The sequence below is a fragment of the Neofelis nebulosa genome, chromosome 4 (assembly GCF_028018385.1).
Source record: "Neofelis nebulosa isolate mNeoNeb1 chromosome 4, mNeoNeb1.pri, whole genome shotgun sequence".
Lineage (NCBI taxonomy): Eukaryota > Metazoa > Chordata > Mammalia > Carnivora > Felidae > Neofelis > Neofelis nebulosa.
The window spans coordinates 76,424,121-76,450,519 of record NC_080785.1 but is presented as its reverse complement, the minus strand read 5'-3'; the positions used below and the strand labels follow the sequence as shown (position 1 = coordinate 76,450,519).

General features: G+C 34.5%; 1 long non-coding RNA gene across 1 annotated transcript; it reads left to right on the top strand.

Moving 5' to 3' along the window:
- Positions 1 to 14,515: 14,515 nt before the first annotated feature.
- LOC131509438 (uncharacterized) lies at positions 14,516 to 15,920 on the top strand. The gene is made up of 2 exons (XR_009260502.1): positions 14,516 to 14,969; positions 15,388 to 15,920. It is a non-coding gene; the product is annotated as an uncharacterized LOC131509438 (long non-coding RNA).
- The last annotated feature ends 10,479 nt before the right edge of the window (positions 15,921 to 26,399 follow it).

The window sequence follows — 26,399 nt, the reverse complement described above, 5'->3', positions numbered from 1 at the left end:
AAATGTGTTCCTATTGTTCATACTATTGTGAATAAGATAGTTTTCTTTATTTTTCAACTTTGTGTATGGAAATGCATCTGATTTTCTGTAAGCTGACTTTATATTGTGCAACTTTACCGACTTTGTTGATTAGTTCCAACAATTTATTGGTTGAATCTTTAGGATGTTACTAATATCATATTAACTGCAAATGAAGACAATTTAAATTCTTTTACTCTGATTTGGATGTTTTTTTATTTTTTCGTCTTGCCTAAACGCTACAGCTAAGACTGCTAATACCACATTGAATAAGAGCAGTGAGAGTGGGTATCCTTGTCTTGTTCTTTGTCTTAGGGTAAAATCTTTTAATATTTCACCACTGAATACAATGCTACCTATTGGTTTGTTTTATATGGCCTGTATTATGTTATGCTGAGGTAGATTCCCTTTATATCCAGACTGGTGAGAGGTGTTTTTTTTTTTTTTTTAATGAAAAAATACTGTATTTTGTCAAATGTTTTTTCTGCATCTATTCAGATAATCATATGATTTTTATTTTCTGTTAATGTGGATATTTGCATACATTGAGACATCTTTGTATCCCAGGGATTAATTCCTTTCGATCATGGTGCATAATCCTTTTAATATTCTGTTGAATTTGGTTGGCTAATATTTTGTTTAGAATCTTTGCATCTGTGTTTTACATTAGGTATATGGGTCTTTAGTTTTATTATAGTGTCCTTATATCTAGCTTAGTAACAGGGTAATCCTGCCTTGTAAAATGAGTTTGGAAATGTAAGAGTTTGAAAAGTTTGAAATATTCTTTAATGATTGTTGGAATTTGTCAATGAAACCTTCTGTTCCTAAAGGTTCTGTATTGGTAGGTTTTTGTTTACTGATCTAGTCTTCTTCCTCACATTTGTCTATTCAGATTTTCTATTTCTCTCCACTTTAGTGCTGGTGGGTTTTAGAAATTTATCCATTTCTGTTAGGTTATCCAATTTGTTAGTATCTCACTTTATAGGAGTCTCTTATGAAACTTTATATTTCTGTGCTGTTTTAACATCTCTCTCATTTCTGATTTTGTCTTCTCTTTTCCTCTTAGTCTAGCTAAAGATTTGTCAAATGTGTATTTTTTAAATTAGCTGTTTGTTTTTTTCTATTATTTTTCTCATCTCAGTTTCATTAGTTTTGCTCTAATCTTCAGTATATCCTTCCTTCTGGTAAACTTGGGCTTAGTTCTTTACTTTTCCAGTCCTTTGAGAGGCAAAGTAAGGTTTCTTGAGATATTTCTATTTTTAAAAATATTTATCACTACAAACTTCCTCTCAGAACCACTTTTGTAGCAGTCCATAAATCTTGGTATGTTGTGTTCCCATTTTCATTTGCCTCAAAGTATTTTTGGATTCCTTATTTTTTCTTTGACCCATTCTTTGGTCAGGACTATGTTTTCTAATTTTTGTGTTGTGTATATTTTCCAGTTTTTCTCTTGTTGTTAATCTCTAATTTCATACCATTGTGGTCAGAAATGATACTTGGCATAATTTCAGTCTTCTCAAATTTGCTAAGGATGATTTTGTGTCTTATATGATCTGTCCTGGAAAATGTACTCTGTGCACTTGTATAACAGTTGTTGAGTCTAGCCAGACCCAAGAAAGGTTAATCAGTTTTTTTATTTTTATTTTTTTTCTTTTATCTTTTCAAAGAACCAGCTCCTGGTTTCATTGATCTTTTTCTTTTTTTTCTTTGTTCTTTACTTTCTTCTTCTAACTTTGGATTTGTTCCTTTTCTAGCTTATTTAGGTGAATGGTTAGATTATTTGAGACTTTTCTTTTTATTGAAGTAGGCCTGTATTACTGTATACTTCCTTTTTAGAACTGCATTTTCTGTCTCCCCAAAATTTGGACCATTGTGTTTTCATTATCATTTGTTTCCATATGTATTTTTTTATTTTCTCTTCAATTTCTTTATTGATCCATTGGTTGTTCAGTAGCATATTGCTTATCCTCTATGCATTTGTGTCTTTCCAGGTCTTTTTTCCTTGTAATTAACTTTTAATTTCATAGTCAGAAATAATGCTTGAGTTCAACCTTCTTAAATATATGGATACTTGCTTTGTGATCTAAATGTGATCCACCCTGGAGAATGGTTCATTTGTACTTGAAAAGGATATGTATTCTGCTATTTTTTGATGAAGTGTTCTATATTTGTTATGTCTGTGTGGTCTAATGTATAGTTCAAAGTCATTTCTTCTTTGTTGACTTTTTGCCTGGATGAGCTATCCATTGAGGTAAGCGGGGTGTTAAACTCTGTGCTATTATATTACTGTCAGTCTCTCCCTTTATGTATGTTAATACTCCATTTATTTAGGTGCTTCTATGTTGGGTGCATGGATATTTACACTTGTTATATTATCTTGATTTGATCCCTTTATCATTATGTATTTCCTTACTTTGTCTCTTGCTACAATCTTGATTTTAAAATCTATTTTATGATATAAATATTGCCTCAACCAGCTTTTTCCCCCCACTTCCATTTGCATGGAATAGCTTTCTTTATTACTTCCTTTCAATCTTTGTGTGTCCTTTTGTTTGAAGTAAGTCTCTCATAGGTAGCACATAGATGGGTCTTGTTTTTTTTTTTTTAATTCATTCAGTTATCCTGTGTCTTTTGATTGAAGCATTTATTCCACTTACATTTAAAGTCACTATTGATAGGTATGTACCAATTGTCATTGTGTTGTTTTCTGGTCGTTTTTGTAGTTCCTCTGCTTCTTTCTTTTCTTTCTTTGTGGTTTGATGGCCTTTTTGTGATGCTTGGATTCCTCTCTATTTTGTGTATCTATTACTGATTTTGGATTACCATTAGATCTATATGTAACATCTTATGTATATAACAGTTCATAATAAGTTGTCAATTAAATTTGAACACATTCCAAAAGCACTCAATTTTTACTACCCTCTCCACTATTGATGTCATATTTTACAACTTTTTATTTTATGTAGCCCTTGAATAATTTTTGTAGATATAATTGATTTAACCTCCATATTGGCTTTATAAGAGGTGATTCTACCACCTGTAGTATGTTTCCTTTCACCTGTGATGGGTTTTATTTTTCCTCTCAAAATGCTCTTCTTTACATTTATGGCCTTTTTTTTCTCCACTTAAAAGAATTCCGTTTAACATTTCTTGTAAGGCTGGTTTAGTGATAATGAACTCTAACTTTTGTTTGTCTAGGAGACTCTTTATCTCTCCTTCTCTAAATGATAACCTTGCTAGGGTTAACCTTGCTTGATTGTGGGGGTTTTTCCTGTCACCACTATGAATATATCATGCCATTCTCTTCTAGTCTACCAATTTTCTGCTGAAAAATCTGATGATAGTCTTATAGGGTTGCCCTTCTATGTAATTCTTTTCTTTTCCTATTGTCACTTTTAATACTTTCTCTTTATTACTACATTTTCCACTTTAAATGTTATCATCCTTGTTGTGGCCCTCCTTGGGTTCATCTTGTTAGGAGTTCTTTGTGCTTCTTGGACATCTGTTGCCTTTCCCAGATTAGGAAAGTTTTCACCTATTTTTCTCTCTGCTCCTTTTGCGATCAAAACAGTTATTTTGAAGTCTTTATTAACTAGAATGTAAGATTACATGCCTTTGAGCTTTGTTATTTTAGAATTATTACTATCTTTTGGTGATAACATATTTTCTTGATTGTCTCTGTTTCTTGTAGACTTAAATTGCTGCTTTCATATTTGAAATAACAGCCACTGCTTTGTTAATTGCCTTCAGATAGGGTCTTCTGTCTTTGGTTGTGTTATTATTTGGGGGTTTTCTCTGCCTTTGTATGAATACACCTATTACACTTTTATTGGTTCCTCTTGAGAAATTCTTAATCTTTCAAGGATTTTAATTTTTTAAGCAAAATTCTTAAACATTTTTTATTTTTTCAGATATGGCACTTCAAGTCAAACTTGTGGTTTCTCCCTTACCTGTAGGCCCTGGCCTGTTTTCTGGGCATATTCTCTGTATACTGCAGTTTCCTCTCACTCACACAGGAGTTTATATAAGATGGCTACAGAGTTGGGGAGGTGTGGGTAGTACTCAGGGCGTTAGGCCTACTCTATCTGCAAGCACCTCTATCACCATGCGTGGTACTCCCAAAGGCTTGTTGTGGCCTTCCTGCTAAGTCCATTCAGCAGGAACTGTGTCTTGTTATTCTTACCTGCATTTTTCCTGACCTTTCCCCTCCAGCCACTCCTAGAGGCTCCCAACTCAGTACTTTGGGTGCTTTTGGAAACTGTTTTTCCAGCTGTGTCCTACACCACTGGGGTAGCCAGGCACTTACTCACTGCTTTCCTTTTCCCTTTGCTGCCACTTAATAGTTCAGCATTGTGCAATATTATCTTTGAGGGCAGTGGAGAGGAATAGCATTGATGAAGTTCTATGTACCATCTCTACTGCATCTAAACTTGTAATTTGTGGGGGTGCTGGTGCACACACACCACTGCTATGCTGGAATCTCCCCTCAGGAAGACTGGCCTGAAATTTTCTTGTCTGTGGTTATCTTCCCAACTCAGCACTCTCAGGTTTGTTTGTTCCCTGCTTCCCCCCCCCCCCCACCAACAAGAGGGGTTTAGAGCAAGTTTGCTGCTCTGCTGGTTCCACAGTTGATACTGAAGTCTGTCTACCTGTAACTGGATGCAGAGGTGGGCAACACTCCTCTTGAATCCTTCAGCATATGGTGCTGGATCCTATAACTCCCACAAAAGTACATTTATTCATAAATAAATGTCTAACTCTTTGTTGAAAATGGGGAACTGAAAGGCAGAATGTCCTATTTTTTAACTTTTTTAATTTTAATATTTAGAGAGAACATAAGGGGGGAGAGAGAGAGGGAATCCCAAGTAGGATCCATGTTTGTATGAAGACCTATGTGGGGCTCCATGACCCTAGGATCATGGCCTGAGCCTAAATGAGGCATCAGATGCTCAACAGACTGGGCCACCCAGGCATAAAAGACAGAATGTTTAAACCACTCTGATGCTTACATCACTCCTATAATCTTTAAATTATCAACTATATTTTACACTATATAACCTTTCTCCTATACATATTTTTAGTTATGCTTCTAATGTCTTACTAAAATAAACAAATAATGTAATAATGTAATGTTTTTCTGGTAACTCCTTTCTAACCTTAAGTATATTACATCTTATTAAAGACAATTACTTAATTTGACATATTTTCCTACATAATGATTTATTATTTGGGCTCAGCTACTTAAACACTTAGTATGCTTTTCATATATGCTGAGTATTAATTATAACAAGCTCTTCACTTTGAGTTTGTTTTAAAATTCCTATAACAACAGGTAGTATTATTTCCATCTTAAAGATAAGGAAGCTGATATTGAGATTATATACCTAAGGAAACAAGGATAGTTTTGAACTGGGATTCACTGACAAAATATAATCTGCCCTTTCCACAACTGTGATATTTCCTTTATGCTGGCTAACCTCAGTACCTTTATCATGCTTGTGTGGAGAAGGAATGAGGAGAAAAGAAAGTACCCCTAAGTTTAATAAGACATGAAACATGTCAGAGAATAATAGATAAACTCACCTCCGTTACAGAAACAGAAATAGAAGCTAACACACATGTCGCCGTTTGCTGTGTAAAGACTTGAAAAGGTAATATGATTATGCATCAACTGAAACACTGGGTCACTGGTCTCAGAGGAATCAAGGGACTAATTATGTCAACTTGCAGAGAGAAGAGTGGTGGAAAACAAAAAAACACAATGTTCTGTAGTAACTAACACCAAAATTGGATCAGAAACATACACTGAAGTCCTCTCAACTAGGGGAGAGACAGGAAGACCATATAAAAGGGCAAGCTGCATAAACAGACACATTTGTAGGATTAGCACTTTAATAAAAAGGAAGGAAAGGGAGAATAATGCTAAACAAAGCTTAGTGACAAAAAGAAATAATGTCTTTTCTGATTTTTTCAAGTCAGAAGTTGAGGTCCAAACCAAAAAGTATACTACAGGCAATGGAGCCTAGAAAGTAGAGAAAAACAGGTCGCTGGTGGAAACCTTCACTACAAGGTCTTCATTAATATTGGAAATTATAGAAAAATGATTCATCACCCTGGAAGACAGGGCCTTGAACAGTTTAAAAACATCAGAGCCGCAAACAATAAAGCTGAAATTCTAGGTGCGGCTTCTGCTAGGCAGACAACTGTAACTCCAAGCCAAGCCACAGCAGAACACTCCCAGGCCAAGACAAGGGGACAGAAGGTTGTGAAAGTTTGATTGTCAGGGCCAAGTGGAGGTTCAAGACTCATATTATATATACTGGACAACAGATCTTTGGCAGTAAGCTGCATTCTGTACTCACCAGTGGTTAGTTCCAGAGTTGTGTTGTTTTGTTTTTGAGCTATATATAAAGAATATAGGATTCCTAAGGAATTAAGGATTAATTCCTTAATCATGGTACGAATTAGGCTGAGTCTGTGTATACTGGCTGAGAAGGTCTGGAGAAAAAAAAGGCAGAAGTTGGCATTGTGCATTAAACAAAGCCTGTTCCAACCCCTAATTCTGGCATCTGTCTACAAGAGTCTTCTGACTTACAAATTACTTGTCAATCACTGATAAGCTAGCTAACTTACCAGTCTTTCTCCCATAAGCCCTTTAAAAGCAAATTTGTATTCATTCATATGTGTTCCAGTAGGTTCTTTTCCCCCTTTCATAACCATAGAAAATATATTGTTAGTATATAGATCAGTCATATACTGAAGTGTATCTACATAGAATTTAAAAATACTTACTGCATACTCTGGCTTTACAGCACTATATAAGGAATATCAATTTATAGCACTTAACTAATACTGTTCTAAAAAGATTCCTGTAGGTAGTTGCATTTAACATGTATTACATTCATTCATTTATTTATTTATTTATTTATTTATTTTTATTTAAATTCAAGTAGTTAACATACAGTGTAGTCTTGGCTTAAGGAGTAGAACCTAGTGATTCATTTCTTACATATGACACCCAGTGCTCATCCCAAAAAGTGCTCTCCTTAATGCTGATCACCCGTTTAACCCATCCCTCACCCACCTCCCCTCCAGCAATCCTCAGTGTGTTCTCTTATGGTTTGCCTCCTTCTCTGTTTTTATTTATATTTCCTTCCCTTCCCCTATGTTCATGGGTTGAGATTCTCAAATTCCACATGAGTGAAATCACATGTATTATATTTTCTTTATCCTTTTCATACCTGATTATATTTGTTTATAAAAAGCTCTCTTAATTCCTGAGAACTATTTCTTAAGAACTATTTCTTAAGGGTTTTTTTTTGTAATAAAACATTGATGAATGGGTACCTAGATTATTAAAATTGAATCCCACAAGTATTTAACTTGTATACACATACTGGAGAGACAGATGGATAAGAAGCTATAACCACTGTTAAGAATCTGTCTAGGTGAAGAGAAAGAGACCTATTCACAAATAACTTCAGTGCAAGTTCATAGGGACAAATACTATAAAACAAGTATAAAAATTTCCTGTGGGAGCAAAAAGAAAAATGTGATTGAAATTATGGGTTGGATGTTAAGAAAGAGAAGCCTTGCAAAGGATATGAAATATGAGTTATATCTTTAAGGATACTTATATCAAGGAGGCAGAGGTGGAAAATAAAAGAAAGGGAAAAGGAAAGGTTATTTTTAACTAAGAAAGGAAAAAAAAATCCAAGACCTAAAATTGCATGTTTTATTCCAAGGACAAGGAATAGTATCCTATCTGGAGTATAGAGGGGTAAGAACAGAGAGACTTTTAAGAAGTCATTGCTAAGGTTCTACAAAATGTGTTCAAGAAGCGTTAAATGGTGGTAAAATAAGTTATCTGTCTAAATAAATTACGTAAGAAATATTTTTGATCCAGATGAGGGAATTTGTCTAGAAGAATGAAGGTTGGTAGGAAGAGGGTACATTTGCATGTTGTCTGGATCATACTATCAAAGAACTGGCTGGTCTTCATTTGACTCCACAGTCAAATGGAGTCAAAGGAAGACTGCATGTGATAGCTTTAGAGAATGAGTAAAGAAAAATTTAAAAACTGGGACTACAGGAAAAAGAAGTGGTATCAGGAAAGACAATAAATTTGGTGTGAGAATTATGGTACAGATCTTGATCTGAGAAACGCAGCTAGCCTCATGTCTAGACTACATTTCCCAGAGTCCCTTGTTGTATGAACCATGGATCTGAGCTCTGTGCAAGGAAATATAACTGGCATGATGTGTACCACTTCCAGGTCTGACCAAAACATCCTCCTGTGCATATTTCATGTTCTTTCTCCTTCTGCCACTAATGAAATTTACTGTGCTGCCCCAAAAGAATAGATGATGCTTCAGTTCCTGGATATCTGAGAACCAGATATACTTACCTTGGTTGGTTATTTGATCTGTAAACCTCTAGTGTTTTTGAGATATTGGAGTCTATTTGGTTCTGTTCTCTGAAACAGTGTAATGTTCCATGAGAGATAAATAAGCAGGGTCCCAAGATAATATGGAGAAGAAGCAACTAATTCAGGATGAGAGGGCTAAGAAAGCTTCCAAGAAGTTTACCTTAAATTGCGATAGGGAGTTTGAAGAGAGAAAATTATTGGGAAAGTCATTCTTAAAAATAAGCATCATCTATATATGAACACAAGATTGAAGGCCAGGATTTTTGTGAATTTCTTGCCTTTTGGATTCTAGGAAGCAAAGACATCCATTAGTTGGTCTTACTGAGATGTAGTAGTTTGATTATAGATTATCTGGTTAAAAATAAAACAGAACTATAAGCAGTTCTTTTGTCCCTAAGATCAAGTAAGTTTTATACGAGTCTTAAAGATTTGAAAGCCTTAAACAAGCTTTAATTCACCCACCACCCGCCCTAGACTAAGTGGAAAAGCAAAAAGTGGGTCCTCAGACCAAAACAAACAACAACAACAAAAACAGTGGTTTCTCACCCCTCTAGTAAGGGAATTGAAGAAATTGTCAACAGAGAAGGGGAAATAAAAGTATTTTGACAAGCTATGGTGCCAAAAGAATTGGATTTTTCCTCATTTTGTCAGAGGTGAAAAAGCACTTTCTAGTAAGTGCAAGATAACAGCACAGATCAAATTCATCTTGTTACCTGAATTACCCTTCTTTGCATTTTATATAAATTTTAAAACCAGCTTGTTAATTTCCAAAAAAAGGAAAACAGGTAGACATTTTATTGGGATTACATTAAAGCTATATGTCAATTTATGTAGTACTGACATCTTTATAGTATTGAGTGTTTCAATCAATAAACATCATAAATCCCTATACAGACTTCCCTTGCTATCTGAAGTGCAGTGTTCCTATGAAATATTTCATTAGCTGCAATGACCTAAAGCAAAGAAGCAAGTGCCATTAATTTATATGGAACATGTTTTAAGCATTCTCAAACCCAAAAAACAACCTATCTTAGGCTTTGCTGGTACCTTAGGACACCTCTTGCTAACAGACGCACAAAAGAAATTGAGATAAAGCACAAATGCTCACAGACACAGGTCAAAACTATAGCTGCTTGATGCGGATGCTAAGTGTAGGCAAGGGGAATATGTGTGATGGTACTATTCTCGTTTTTCACCTTTTTGTTGTAAAAGTGAAAATCCTCTTCAGATTTCTTTGGAGTAGCAAAAACTGGTACTAATGTAAGTCTTTTGTAAAAGCAAAATGGTATAACACAAACTTTCAAAAATGGACAATACCTGTGTACAGGTCTTCTCTTGCTCTTATGCCACTTTTGAAAATTATTATATAGAGTAGTGGTTCTTGAGCAGCTTTATGGGATTTCAAAATTCTGATGTAGATACAAATGTTTGCTGGGTTTTATCTACTGTAAGATAATGTTGTCACTACTTCATTGATAACTTTTTGAAACGCCATTTCTACTTTGTTGCTGAAATAGAAACATGGTATTTTTATATACTGATCTTCTATCCAGTGACTTATCCATTCACTTATTAATTTTAATAGTTTATTCCCTTGGATTTTCTTGATTCAGTCGTATCTTCTATTAATAATGGTAGATTTGTATCTTTCTAATTCATATATATATGAATTAGAATATATATAGAATATACATATATATTAATTAGAATATATATATATATATATATATATATATATATATATATATATATATAAATTTCCTTTTCATGACTTACAACACTGGTTAAGATATTTAACACAGCTCCCTCTCTCTGACCCTCCCCTGTTCATGCTCTGTCTCTCTCTGTCTCAAAAATAAATAAACATTAAAAAAAATAAAAAAAAAAAATGGGGCGCCTGAGTGGCTCAGTCGGTTAAGCGGCCGACTTTAGCTCAGGTCATGATCTCGCGGTCTGTGGGTTCAAGCCCTGTGTCAGGCTCTGTGCTGACAGCTCAGAGCCTGGAGCCTGCTTCGGATTCTGTGTCTCCCTCTCTCTGACCCTCCCCTATTCATGCTCTGTCTCTTTCTGTCTCAAAAATAAATAAACGTTAAAAAAAATTAAAAAAAAAAGATATTTAATACAAGTGTCACAATCTGATACCCCCTGTTATTCCTAATCTCAAGCAGTTTTCAGTATTTCACCATTACGTGTAATGTCTGCCAAACATTCTTTTTAGAGATACCATTATCAGATTAAGGAAATTACCTTATATTCCTAGTTGATTGTTTTCACTACTGAGTGGACCTTAACAAATATTATTTATACATCAACGTAATAACTTGCTTAGTAAATGTGTACATTTCCTCAAATAAGTAGTTTTTCCAGACAAAAGATGTTACACACTTTAAAAATTAGATTTAGGGGCACCTGGGTGGCTCAGTCAGTTAAACATCCAACTGCGGATCAGGTCATGATCTCACAGTTTGTTATTTCGAGCCCTGTGTTGGGCTTTGTGCTGACAACTCAGAGACTGCTTAGGGTTCTGTGTCTCCCTCTCTCTCTGTCCCTCCCTGACTCACACATTCACTCTCTCTCTCTCTCTCCCTCAAAAAAAAAAAATAAGCATTTAAAACAAATTTTAATTAGATTTAAAACCCACTGAAACTCTTCACATGGCAGATTTTAATTTATGTTACAAAATTCTGTTTCTAACTGTCTACATTTATACATCCATAAAAGATAAGAGTTTTGATGATCCATATCTGTATCACATAAGAGTAGAAACATTGCCCATTTTCAAAATGTTTGATCATCCAAATGTTGGCAATCCATTTTCTTGGCATGTCTAAACAAATGAGCAGCATCTCATAAACTCCTAATAAATTCATGAAAATTAGGAGCACTGTTTTGGAGGGCAGTTTAATCCTATCTATCAAAATTACTGCATTTATATCTTTTGCCTTAATCATTCCACTTTTGAGAATTTAAACTTCATCCATTTAAATATTTTCAAAGTGATATGTGTATGTCATTGTAGCTGTATTTATTGTAGCAAAAATACAAAAGGAATTGCCTGGAACATGGGGGGCTGCAGTGAAAAAGGAATGTCAAAAGTATGCCCCATGACATAAAGATTCTTATTACATTAATTCTGTTTACATTCATTTGGCAAGAACAGGGAAGATGGCCAACTTTGGCCCTAATGAGAGAAGGAATCTGAACATAATTCTTTTCCAGAGAATTAAACACTGACGAACTACAATAGGCTTTACCACAGTCTTCCTTTAAGATCAGCAAATCTTGGATTCTTCCTTCTCTTGCTTACATACTCACCTCCTCCCAAGGTAAACTATACAATCTTCCCTCTCATTTACTACTTAAGCTCAAATCCTAGGTCTAGGAGTTCTCCACCTGCAGACACCCTCTGCCAGATCAATCAGATTCAGAGCAGTGAAACAAGGAAAGCCTACCTACCATGAACACTTCTATTCAGATGGAGAAACATACACTCATTGTTCATATTTAGCAATGCCAGTTCATATTGGCCATATACAGAAATGGGCTTCTTTCCTAGTTGAAGGGAATAATCCTGGATAGGGCTCTGATTTGTCCTCCTGAAGGTAATCCCCAGTCCATTGTTGTCTATGGTCCTTGAATCCACTCACCTCAAGGTAATTCTTTTTCCATTATCTTCAGAATATGCTCCAGCTGAAGAAAATGTGTGACAATATTACTTTTTCAGTGGTGAAAATCTTTCTCAGCCCATTTTCTGACCACAGAGAATTGTAAGCACAGTAGTCTATTTTAGTCCACACTAGTGTTCCTCTTGATAGTAAAACTCTTTCCAATAATTTATTGGCCTCTAATTTCAGTCAATATTATGTACAAACAACCACATTCAGAATTTTTCTCAAGGCATGCCTCTCTGTATATAATTGAAGACACCTTGAATGGCCAGGACTTTTTTAAGAAAGTCACATTCTTACTCTTTTTTCACAGAAATTGTCTTTCCAATGAAAAGCACAGACTTTCTGCCACTTAACCTGCTCAGATATTTTAGCAATTGTTATATGGTCCATATGTTTTATACCATCTTTGCCACAAGGCTGATTTCAAACACTTTTTCTCTAACCTTTTCCTGTTAGAAATCAAAACACAACGTGCCTTGCAAACCTCAAGTCTTAACTTTCAGGACTGTCTCTCATGCTTTTCATTTCTTCTCTCCAACTGGCAATTTCTGCCCTAGGCTTATCTCCTCATGTAATTCCTTTTCAAAGATAGTCAACAGTAGACAATTCACGCTACTAGGGTCTTCCAGCATTTCCACCAAACTATAAAAGACATTACCAACTTTCCAAAGTATTGCAGGTGACAGTTTTATCATTCTTTCTCTTCCAGCTCTAACACTTATCTTTCCCCTCACTTGGGGAAACTGGGACTTATAAAGTAACCTGAAACCATGCAGCATGGAGATAATTTTTCCTACTCTCTTGATAGCATTTGGTCAGGTTTCTCACTCTCCTTGTATCACTGTATATGCCTCTAATAATACCACTACCCTCTTAGTACCATTATCCAATTGGCAGCAGGCTGGGAAACAAGATAGCCAATTTTGTTCACTTTAAAATGTATACAGATGGACATAGATATATGGCTCTGAGTTATTAAACCTCCTCCAGCCAATAAAGCTTTGGCTTTTTGTTCATACATTTGTGTCTGTTATTTTGTGCTGATTTTGTCAGTCAAGCTCTATCATGACTATTATACCTAGAGAGATTTTTCCCATCTTATTTCACAATTTAAGATACTTCCTAGAGATTTGATGTGGTTAGAGACTTACCCCTGGATAAGTGTTTAAACAAATTGATACATGTTAAAAAAAAAAAAAAAAAGTTTCCATGTTTGATAAAACAAAATTCTATTATTCTCTTAACGTTTCTTTTCTTTCTTCAAAAAACCAAAAATTATATTTATTTTAACATTTTTGGTAAACTATAAATGATTTGCCTTTTTGTATTTGTAATATGCCTGTTTTTATTTTATTATTCTGAAAAGCAAGGGCAAGTACTTAGTTGGAATATTCTTTTAGCTCCTCTATCCTGTACATGAAAAATAAATTATTTTAGAGTGAATCCTTGGACTCTTAGCAGTAGAATAACAGAAAATTGGCTGGGGCTTTAAGTACTGGCTATCATCCTCATTCTCAAGAGCTCTGCAACCCTAGAAAAGTTCTATAGATGCTACAGAAAAGAAGCGGTTATCTACTTAGCAATTGCTGTCACAATTTGGTCCATTAGTACCTAATTTTCCCCTGCCTGAATTTATCACTATATAAATGCAAATGTAAACATTTTCACAATATTCTAGGAACTCTTAGAATAGATTATGCATAAAGTAAGTTGATTTATTAATCAATATATCAACTCCCAAGTATCAAAGGTAGTTATCTGCCATGTTGACTATTTGTTTCCTGAATTTTGTACACAGATTTATCCAACTTTAATTTTCAGGTTTACTTCCCATTGTCAATGTTAGAACAAACAAATTTTAATTATATAATAAGAAACATCTAACTAAAATTAAGTTATGCCTTGTATAAGAATATGTAACATATACCTTCATTTAGAGTCTAATAATGCTCAGTCATGTCAATTAAAATATAAGTATTTTGACTTCCATCAAGAATATGAACAAAAACATCTTAGGGGATTATGAAACATGGAAACTAGATAGAGCTTTCCTTAACTATGATGAATAAAAATGAGTAATACAAGTTTTTGAAAAAAATTTAAGTGCATATTTATATAGTAATTTATTTCTCCATATATTTTCCAAATAATTTTTGGGAAATGAAAATTTATCATATTTACACAAGTGGTAAATTAGAAAAGGATTTGCTATGTGGAAGAGTCTAATATTTATAGAAAAGACTTGTTTTATACAGGCATTTCTTTCTTTGTTCCCACAAGAATGTAACATTTCCTGAAGTGTGGAATTTACAATTGGAAAATAAACTCTTAAGAGCAAAGTGATTTCTTTACTTATGTTTTGGGTTTAAAAGGTAAAAGCTCTATTTTAGCTCAAAAAGCTTTTCTCATATGCTTCTTGGGCATATTATTGTAATTTGAAGAGGTTCTGAAAATAGAGGCAATAAGACTGTTTCTGCTTACATGCTGTGAAATTCTCACCATAAGATTTTTAAACTGAACTTGCTCAACAGGCAGAGAGAACCACCTTCTTTTTCAAAGACAGAGGAGGACTTGTTCAGCAAGAGGAAAAGGCAGCATAGCAGTCTCTGAAGGGGCACGTTGAGTGCGCCTGTGATTGCTGCTCCTATCAATTGTTCTCCTCTCATCAGAAGATGCCAAAGAAACATAACATGTGCATGTCACAGGGAGAGTAAGTTTAAAGCAGAAGCTAACCTAAGTGGCTGGAAAAAACATCTTCAAAAGAGAAGATCATTTGATTTATACGTTTTGTGGTCTAAAAGTCCAAAAGGACCAGTGCTTAGCATAGCAGTATTTTCCTCAGTCTGCTGCAGGTAAAATTGAAAATAAGTTCCATTCTCCTTGAAACAAGGTTTCAGACTTACTTAAGCTTTGAGGCTAGGTTGGGGGTGAAGTGATAATAGAAACATAGGGAAATATTTTCTTCTATCATTCAAGGTTTCTATAATAATGCAAACTTTCAGCCCTTCAATAAAAGCAAAAGTTACTTTACAAGAAATATACATTTTTGAATTGTAATCAGACTTCCAAGTCAAAAGTCTTTTATGTATTTGCTAAGCACTCTGCTAACACACTGATTCAGTTTGTGGGCTTTTGGGTGTGGGAGTAACTGAAAGGAGAAGATCAATTAGCTCCAACTGAGAAAGTTTGCATACATGTATTTGTTATGGACTGAATGTTCCCTAAATTTCATTTGTTGAAATCTAATTCCTATGGTGATGCTATTTGTAGGTGACCTTAGTAGAAAAGTCAGAGAGCTACCTCCATCTCTGTCTGCCATGTGAGAACACAAGAACTCAGAAGTCTACAAATAAAAAAAGAAGTCACCATGCTGACAACCTGATATCTGAGTTCCAGCCTCCACAACTTGAGAAGTACTTTCTGTTTGTAAGTCCTCCAGTCTATGGTATATGGATAGAGCAGCTAAAATTAAGATGCTTTATCCAGGAATTATTTGCATGGACTCTGCAGTGTGAAGAGCTGGCTGTGAATACATGAAGGGATAAAGGTTGCTGAAGAAGTTAGACAAATAAAATGACTAGACAGGACAATTTGAATGTGAAGTGCCTCTAGAAAGAAGTGACAAATGGCATCATAATGCAGTGCTTAGAACTACTCCAGAATATAAAATTAACCCTCAGAAAGTGTTCTGAATGTATAAAACTAACACTGGTATCAGAAGTAGTGGGTGATGGCAAACCTTACCCACTTCATCAAAATAGATTCTGGAGGAGACATGGAATAAAATGCAACAATCTTCTTAACAGCTTTGAGTTTATTATTATAAAAAAGTAAAAGAATTAATTCTTTATCTTTTGACAACACCATATGTAAAAGCACCAAGAGAAGAAACATTGTACATCCCGTTCCTGTAAGAATAGGTTGTCCATGAGATTATAAGAATGAGAAGATTTATGTTCACCCAACACCACATCTCCTGACACCCATCTCACTTCTGATGCAGCAATGGCAGGTCACATTTTGCAAGCAGATCATCCACAACTTGTTAAAATGTACTCCACTCCTGCTGGGGATCAAACATTACCCACAACAGGGCATAAGTCTTAAGGAACTTAGTGACTCCATCAACTGTAAAACATTTGTATTATAGGGATCTCAGAAAAAGAAGAGAGATAAAGTGGGCAGAAATTTTGAAAAAAACTGAAAACTTTTGTAATAGGGGGAAGGAAATAGATATCCAGCTTGGAGGCACAGAGATCCCCCACAAAAAATTCATCCCAGGGAAGTCCACAACCAAGCCCCATAGTAATTAAAATGGCAAAAAGTAGAGATGAAAGAAAGCAGTTACATACAAGAGAAACCGCATAAGGCTCTCTCTCAGTGGATTTTTAGCAGAAATTTTGCAGGCCAGAGGGAGTGGCATGATATATTCAAAGTGCTGAAAGGGAAAAATCTGCAGCCAAGAATACTCTATCCAGAAAGGCTATCATTAGGAATAGAAGGACATATGAATATTGTTTCTCAAAGAAAAACTAAAAATTCATGACCACTAAACCACCCCTATAAGAAATATTAAAGGAGACTCTTTAGGTAAAATAAGACCATAAGTGAGAGTATTAAAATAAAAAAAAACATTAAAAATAAATATTTTGATAAAAATCAGGGGATTCACAAAATAAAAAGATGTAAAATACGACACCATGTATCTAAAGCATGGCAGAAGAGGAATAAGAATGGTTTCAAACTTAAGTGACCACCTACTTCCTATAGACTGCTATATACAGAAGATTTTGTATACAAACCTAACGGTAACCACATATCAAAAACCAATAATGCATATGCAAAAAAATAAAGAAAAGGAATCTATCACTAAAGAAAGCCAACAAGCCATGAAAGAGAACAAGAAAGGATCAGAGAAAAACCACAAAACAAGTAAAAAATAGCAATAAATATTTATCAAGAATTACTTTGCATGAAAATGGACTAAATGCTCCCATCAAAAGGACAAAGGGTGACAGAATGGATAAGAAAACAAGACCCACCTATATGTTGCCTACATGAGACTCATGTCAGACTGAAAGTGAGGGGATGGAGAAAAATTTATAATGGAAACTGATGTCAAAAGAAATTTGGGGCAGTAATAGTTATATCAGACAAGATAGACTTTAAAACAAAGACTGTAACCTGAGGGAAAGAAGGACACTATATAATTATAAAGGGAACAATCTAAGAAGAAGCAATAATTGTAAATATTTATGCACCCAACATGATAGCACTCAAGTGCATGAAACAAACATAATGGCAATGATTGATAGTAATATAATAATAGTAGGGGATTTTAACACCCCACTTAACATGAATGGATAGATCATCCAAACAGAAAATCAACAAGGAAATAGTTTTGATTGGGAAAGATGGATTTAATAGACAAATACAGAACATTCCACCCTAAAACAGCAAAATAAACATTATTTTTAAGTGTACAAAGAATAGGCCACAAAACAAGTCTCAACATATTTTTAAAAAGCTGAAGTCAGGGGGCACCTGGCTGGCTCAGTCGGTTGAGCATCTGACTTTGGCTCAGGTCATGATTTCGCGGTTCATGAGTACAAGCGCCGCATTGGGCTCTGTGCTGATGGCTCAGAGCCTGAAGCCTGCTTCAGATCCTGTCTCTCTCTCTCTCAAATAAATAAACATTTAAAAAAATTAAAAATGTTGAAGTCATACCACGCATCTTTTCTGAACACAATCCTATGAAACTAGGAATCAAGCACAAGAAAAAAATCTGGACAGAGCAGAAAAAATACATGAAGATTTAATAACATGCTACTGAATAATGAATTCGTCAACCAAGAAATCAAAGAAGAAATAAAGACAAATGACAAACACAATGGTCCAAATCTTTGGGATTCAGCAAAAATAGTTCTATGAAGGAAGTTCAGAGCAATATAGTACTACTCAAGAAGAGGGGGGAAAAAAAAGCCAAAAACAAAACACCTAACCTTACACTTAAAGGAACTAGAAAAAGTAGAAAAAACAAAATCCTGCAAAAGGAAAATAAAGATTACAGCAAAAATAAATGATATAGAAACAAAAATAATAGAACAGACCAAGGAAACCAGGAGCTGGTTTTTTGAAAAGATCAGCAAAATGGATAAACTTCTAACAGACTCAGAGAGAGAGAAACCCAAATAAAATCACTAAAGAGAATAAATACCAGTACCAGAGAAATACAGTTCTAAGAGATTATGAAAAATTATATGCCAACAAATTGGCCACCTAGAATAAATTGATTAATTCCTAAAAACATATACCCTACCAAAGTTAAAGCAAGAAGAAATAGAAAATTTGAACAGACCAATTACCAGCATTGAAATTGAATCAGTAATCAAAAAGCTCCCAACAAAGAAAAACCCTGGACCAGATGGTTTCATAGGCTAATTCTACCAAACATTAAAGAATAATACCTATTCTCAAACTATTCAAAAAAAATAGAAAAGGAAATAAAGTTTCCAAATTCATTCTATGAGGCACATATCACCCTGATGCCAAAACCAGATAAAAACACCACACACACAAAAAGAATACAGACCAGTATATCTGATGAACAAAGATGCAAAATTTCTCAACAAAATATTAGCAAACCAAATATAACAATGCATTTAAGAAAGTCATCCACTACAGTCAAGTGGAATTAATTCCCAGGATGCAAGAGTAATATTTGCAAAACAATGTGATATATCACACCAATGAGAAAAAGGATAAAAACGTATGATTATTTCAATTGATGCAGAGAAAGCATTTGACAAAGTACAACATCCATTCAGATAAAAACCTTCTCCAAACCAGATCTAGAGGGAATATACCTCAACATAATAAAGATGTTATATGAAAAACCCACAGTGAACATCATACTTAATGGTGAAAAACTAAGAGCTTTTCTCCTAAGGTCAGGCACAAAACAAGGATGTTTATTCTCACCACTTTTATTCAACATAGTACTGGAAGTTCTAGCCACACAATGAGACAACAAAAAGAAATAAAAGGCATCCAAATTGGTAAAACTGTCAGTATTTGCAGATGACAGGAAACTATACAGAAAACCCTAAAGACTCTACCAAAACACTACTAGAACCAATAATGAATTCAGTAAATTGCAGGATACAAAGTTAATGTACAGAAATTTGTTGCATTCTTATATAGTAATGAAGGAGCAGAAGTGATATTAAGAAAATAATCTTATTTGCAATTATACCAAAAATAAGTAAGACACCTAGGAATAAGCCTAACTAAAGAGGTGAAAGATCTGTACTATAAAACACTGTTGGAAGATATTCAAGATGACACAAAGAGATAGAAAGATATTTCTTGCTCATGGACTAGAAGAACAAGTATTGTTACAATGTCTATGCTAGTCAAAGCCATCTACACATTCAATGCAATCCCTATCAAAATACCAACAGCATTTTTTCACAGAACTAGAACAATCCTAAAATTTATATAGAACTACAAAGACCCCAAATAAACAAAACAACCTTGATAAAGAAGAACAAAGCTGGAGACATCACAATTCCAGATTTCAAGTCATGTTACAAAGCAGTACTAATTAAAATGGTATGGTACTGGAATAAGAACACATGGAATAGAATGCAACTGGGCCACCTTCTTTCACCATATACAATAATAAAGTCAAAATGAATTGAAGGCCTAAATGTGATACCTGAAACCTAAAAAATCCTTGAAGAGAGCACAGGCAGTAGTATCTCTGTCATCAGCTGTGGAAACATTTTCCTAAATCTGTCTCCTGACACAAAGGAAATGAAAGAAAAAATTATTGGGACACCAGAACAAAAAGTTTCTTCACATTTAAGGAGATAACAAAACTAAAAGGCAACCCATGGAATGGGAAAAAAATACTGGCAAATGACATAACTGATAAAGGGTTAATATCTAAAATATATGAAGAGCAGATACAACTCAACACGCAAAAACTAAGTACTCCAATTAATAAATGGGCAGAACACATTAACAGATATTTCTCTACACACACACACAGTGGAATATTACTCAGCCACAAAAAATAATGAAATCTTGCCATTTGCAATAACATGGATGGAGAATATTATGCTAAGTGAAATAAGTCAGTCAGAGACAGGCAAATACCATATGATTTCACTCATGTGTGGCATTTAAGAAACCAAACAAATGAGCAAAGAAAAAAACAAAAACCACAAACCAAGAAATAGACTCTTGATTATAGAGAACAGTTTATTACCAGAGGGTGGGTGGATGGGGATTAAAGAGTATACTTTTCATGATCAAAAAAATGCTAATACAGACATAATGTTCTGTAACACAACAAAAAAAAATGGTAAGCCACTTTAATGTTAGAAATCTAAACATATTTCATTTGGGAGCTAAAAGGGGAAAATAAAATTATAACGGAATAGATATAGAGCAATGGCTTCCAATGAACTCTATTCATCTATCCCCTTGGCAGTCAAAGTTTGGTTGAAAACCAGTAGCATTGGATCACCAAAAAGCTTGTTAGAAATGCACAATCTTGTGTGCCTCATTAGGTATGGAGATTCTACAATTTAACAAAATTCCCAAAGTGAAAAGCAAGCTTGATTTAATAATTTACATATAAATGTTAGCCTTTTCTCCATCCTTACCTAAGTTTTCTCCCTTCCCTCCTGTTTTTGGATCTCCTCATCTTTTTCACTTTGTGTGGTGGGTATTATTTCTTCTTTTCATCGTATCTTGACATGTTTTGTTTTGTTTTCAATAATTTTTTGACAATGCTTTCCTAAATGTATTCATGATGTTCCTTCTGTCAAGAATGGTCTCCTGCCCAAAATGCTAGTATTGTAACTGGATAAAAATGTTTTCTCATTGAAGACTGGGATAATTCACTTTTGCAACTCTCATCACAGTTTCCACAACATGTCTTATTACATTAGCTGTATTTCTCTTAGACTTTAAATGAAATCAATAAAGGTCAACATGCTTTCACTAAGTCCTACCCAAATCTAGGCTGACACATAGTGTATAAAAAGTTTCAAAGGAGGCCTACCAAGCTCACCTTATTCCTGAATAAACTGCCCTTCTCCAATTGGTACACCAGGTGAAGTTTTTAAAAGAAGCCTATAGATATTCATGGTCTGTTTAAGTAGCACTTCCTACCAGTCCCCAACCCCATGACCTCAGTAACTGCCTGAGAGAAATCCCAAGGGGATGCTGTAAGGTTTTCCTTCTTCTGAAAGACCAATAAAACTCATCTCATGTTATCGTACATTGCTGTAAATCTTAGTCACTGCCAAAAATCCAAACCAGAAAGACCATCAAATCCACAGGCAAATGTTAGATTACCTCCACACAGCTCATCATTAACACCATTTCCCCTCTGGCTATGATTTCCCAACCACTATTCCTTTTGTAATTTGTGTCCTCATATCTGTAAAATCTAGTCAACTTCCACCTCTTTTTTGAAAGCTTCTTTCATGTTATTAGCTCTCATCAAAACCATGTGGAAACAATTGTTTGAAAAGTCAAAGAGGGAACAAAAAAAATACATGGAGACAAATGAAAATGAAAACACAATGATCCGAAATTTGGGGCACACATTGAAAAAATTTTAAGAGGGAAACTTATAGTGAATACAAGCCTACCTCAAAAAATAAGAAAAATCTGAAATAATCTAATGTTAAACCTAAAGCAAAAAGAAAAAGAACAAAAAAACCCCAAAGTTAGAAAAAAGAAAATAGTAAAAATCAAAGCAGAAATAAATGAAATAGAGTAACAATAACAACAGCAGCAACAAAACCAGGAAAGAGCAAATGGCAACAAAACCAGGAGCTTATTCTTTGAAAAGATAAGCAAAATTGATAAACCTTTAGCCAGATTCATCAAGAAAAAAAAAAAAAGACCCAAAGAAATAAAATCAAAAATGAAAGAGAAATAGTAACAACGGACACCAAATAAATACAAAGGAATATAAGAGACTAATATGAAAACTCACATGCCAACAAATTCATTACTAGCAATGAAATTGAATCTGTAATAAAAAAAATTTCCCAACAAACAAAAGTTCAGGACCAGGTGAATTCTACCAAACATTTAAAGAATAGTTAATTCCTATTCTTCTCCAGTATTTCAAAAGATAGAAGAGGAAGGAAAGCTTCCAAATATGTTCTATGAGGCCAACATTACCTTGATGCAGAAAATAGAGAAACTAAAAAAATTAAAAACTACAAGCCAATGATTCTGATAAACATAAATGCAAAATCCCTCAACAAAATATTGACAAACCATATTGAGCAATACATTACAAGGACCATTCACCATGATCAAGTAGAATTTATTCCAGGAATGCAAGGGTGGTTTAATATTCACAAATTAAACAATGTGATACGCACATTAAGAAAATGAAAGATAAAAACCAAATGATGATGTCAATAGCAGAAAAAGCATTCAACAAAGTTCAACATCTGTAGGACAGCTGACAGTACTGACTCCATCTTTGGCCCTCCATTTTGTTCATTTCCACACAATGACCCATTTCAAGGTTACATGTTCCAGGTCCCTTGGAGGTTAACATGTGTCCTGACCAGAATATCAGAAGGCTTGTTTTGATCTTTTTAAAAGTTGTTTAGGTACACAGTAGCAATAACATTTTCTTCTCCACTGGCGCCCTCTGACTTACAGATGGCACCATGAGATCTGTTAAATGTTAAACCTTTTATTTCACCCCAGTGACTTCTGCACATCCCCTCACTCTATGAAATCTGTGGACTAAGGCCTTAAATTTGTAGAGAATAGCTCTGCAGCTCCTGGATTGTCATCCCTCTGTCAGTAAATTACCCTAAATAAAACTCTGTGTAAACTGTATGAAGTTGACTGCTTAATTTTCCAGTCTTAAATTACCTTGTCAGTTGGTAGAATACCTTACTTTCCGTTCTCCAGTTTCTAACATACATCCGTTCATAATAAAAACTCTCAATAAAGCAGGTTTATAGAAAACATACCTTAACATAATAAGGGCCATACATGAAAAACCCACTTCTTTTTTTTTTTTTTTTTTTTTTTTTAATTTTTTTTTTCAACGTTTTTTATTTATTTTTGGGACAGAGAGAGACAGAGCATGAACGGGGGAGGGGCAGAGAGAGAGGGAGACACAGAATCGGAAACAGGCTCCAGGCTCCGAGCCATCAGCCCAGAGCCTGACGCGGGGCTCGAACTCACGGACCGCGAGATCGTGACCTGGCTGAAGTCGGACGCTTAACCGACTGCGCCACCCAGGCGCCCTGAAAAACCCACTTCTAACATCACAGTTGATGGTAAAAAACTGAAAGCTTTTTCTCTAACATCAGAAATAAGACATGGATATCTACTCCTGCCACTTTTATTCAACACAGTACTGAAAGTCCTAGCTGCAGCAATCAGACAAGAAAAGTTAAGAGACATCCAAATTGGTAAGGAACAAGTTAAATTATCACTATTTGTAGATGACTAGATACTACATATAGAAAATCCTAAAGACTCCACCAAAAGACTATTAAGAGTTATAAATTAATCAGAAAAGTTGCAGGATATAAAATTAACATACAAAAATCTGTTGCATTTCTGTACACTAATGAAGTAGCACAAAGCTCAATTAAGAAAACCATCCCAATTATAATTGCACAAAAAAATACCTAGAAATAAACTAAGAAAATACCTCTACTCTGAAAACAGTAAAACTTTAATGAACAACAATGAAGATAACACAAATGGAAGGATATACCATACTTATGAATTGGAACAATTAATTTTGTTAAGATATTTATGCTATCCAAAGCAATCTATAGATTCAATACAATCACAATCAAAATAGAAATATTTTTCACAGATCTAGAATAATCCTAAAAATTTTATGGAATCATAAAAAACCCTGAAAAGCCAAAGCAATCTTAAAAACAACAACATAGTTGGATGTTATAAGCCCCAATATCAAAATATATTATAAATCTATAGTAATCAAAACAGTATGGTACTGTCCCAAAAATAAACCCACAGATCAGAATTGACACATAGAACAGAATAGAGACCCAAGAAATAAATTCACCCTTGGTTAGTCAATTAATCTGTGACAGGGGAATCAAGAACTTACAATAGGAAAGAGACAGTCTTAAATGGTGTTTGGGAAACTGGACAGCTACATGCAAAAGAATGAATTTGGACCACTTATTATGCCATACACAAAATAAACTCAAAATGGATTACAGACTGAAATTTGAGATCTAAAACCATAAAACTTCTAGAAGAAAACAGAGGCACTCATCTCTTTGACACTGTCCTTAGCAACATTTTTCTAGATATGTCTCCTAAGGCAAGGGGAACAAAAGCAAAAATAAACTCTTGGGACTAAACCAAAATGAAAAGTTTTTCATGGAAACCACCAACAACATGAAATGCAACCTACTAAATGGGAGAAGAATATATCATTTTCAAGTATTTCTAAGGGGTTAATATCCAAATTAAATAAAGAATTTGTAAAACTCAACCCTCAAAAATAGTCTGATTTTAAAATGGCAGAGGACCTGCATAGACATTTTTTACAAAGAAGACGTAAAGATGACCAACAAACGCATGAAAAGATGCCCAATATCACTAATCATCAGGGAAAGACAAATCAAAGCCACAATGAGAGACTGATTACCTTATATCTGTCAGAATGGCTAGTATCGAAAAGACAAAAAATAGAGGCACCTGGCTCCTCAGTCAGTAGTGCATGTGACTCTTCATCTTGGGGTCATGAGTTAGATCCCCACACTGGGTGCAGAAATTATTTACTTACATACATGCAAACATAGACAGACAGATAGATAGAAAATAGCAAGTGTTAGTGAGGATGTGAAGAAAAAGGGATGCTTGTGCATTGTTGGTGGGAATATAAATTGGGATCATGTGGGAAATACCACACTATCTACTAGTTCCACTACTGGGTATTTACCCAAAGGAAATGAAAACGCTAAATGAAACAAGGATGTTTACTGCAGCATTATTTGTAATAAACAAGATGTGGAAGCAACTTAAGTATCTATTGATAGATAAATGGTTATGAAAGTGTAGTGTGTGTGTATATGTATGTATGCATATATATGTATATGCATAACATACCCACAATGGAATATTAGTCAGCAATAAAAAAAGAATGAAAGCTTGCCACTTGCAACAACATGGATGGATCTAGAGGGTTCATGCTAAGTGAAATAAATCAGATAAAGACAAATGACATTGGATTTCACTTATATGTGGAATCTTCAAAACAAAGAAACAAAAATGTAGAAACAGACCCACTAATACAAAGAACAAATTAGTGGTTGACAGACTGGAAGGAGGTGGAGGAATGAGCAAAATGTGTGCAGAGGCATGGGAGGTACAGGCTTCCAGTTATGGAATGAGTAAATCACAGGGTTGAAAGGTACAACAAAGGGGAATATAGCTGATGGTATTGTAACAGCAAGTGGTATCTGCACATATGGTGAACAGAGACTAAGGTATACAGTTGTTGAAATCTATGTTATACACCTGAAACTAATGTAACATTGTATATAAATTATACTTCAATAAAGACACTGTTAAGTTCTGCATGTAAAATATCTTGAACTAAATAAAAATAAAAATATTTTTTCAAAATTCACAGGCAATATGAAAGCAATGCCTAGAGGGTGCTGGTAGCAATAAATGCATAACATTTAAAGAGAAGTAGAGCTAAATTTAATACTAGCTTTTGCCATATAAAACTGGAGATGAGCAAATAAACCTCAACCATACATAAGAAAAAAAATGCAAATTAGAACAGAAACCATTAGAACATAAACCAATGAAAACAAAAGAGAATATCAACTAAACCAAAAGTTCTTTGGGAGGCAAAAAAGAATAAGATTATAAATACATAGCTACACTAATGAAAAGAATAAAATTTGCTACTGTCAGAAATCAAAGAGTTCATGACTACTGACAGCATGGAAATTAGAAGGGCAATAAAGGAATAGTGCAAACAGCTCTATTCCAACAAGTTTGATAAATTATATGAAATTCCCTGAAAAATACAAACTACCTAAACTCACCTACGGAAAACAAATTTAATGGTTTTATATCTATTGAAGAAATTAAATCAATAATTGATAAAACTTTAGGGAGGGAGGGAAGAAGGGAGTGAGGAACTAGGTCCAGCTAAGTTTATTGATGGTTTCAACCAAATACCTAAAAAACAGTACCTATTTCCGTAATCTGCT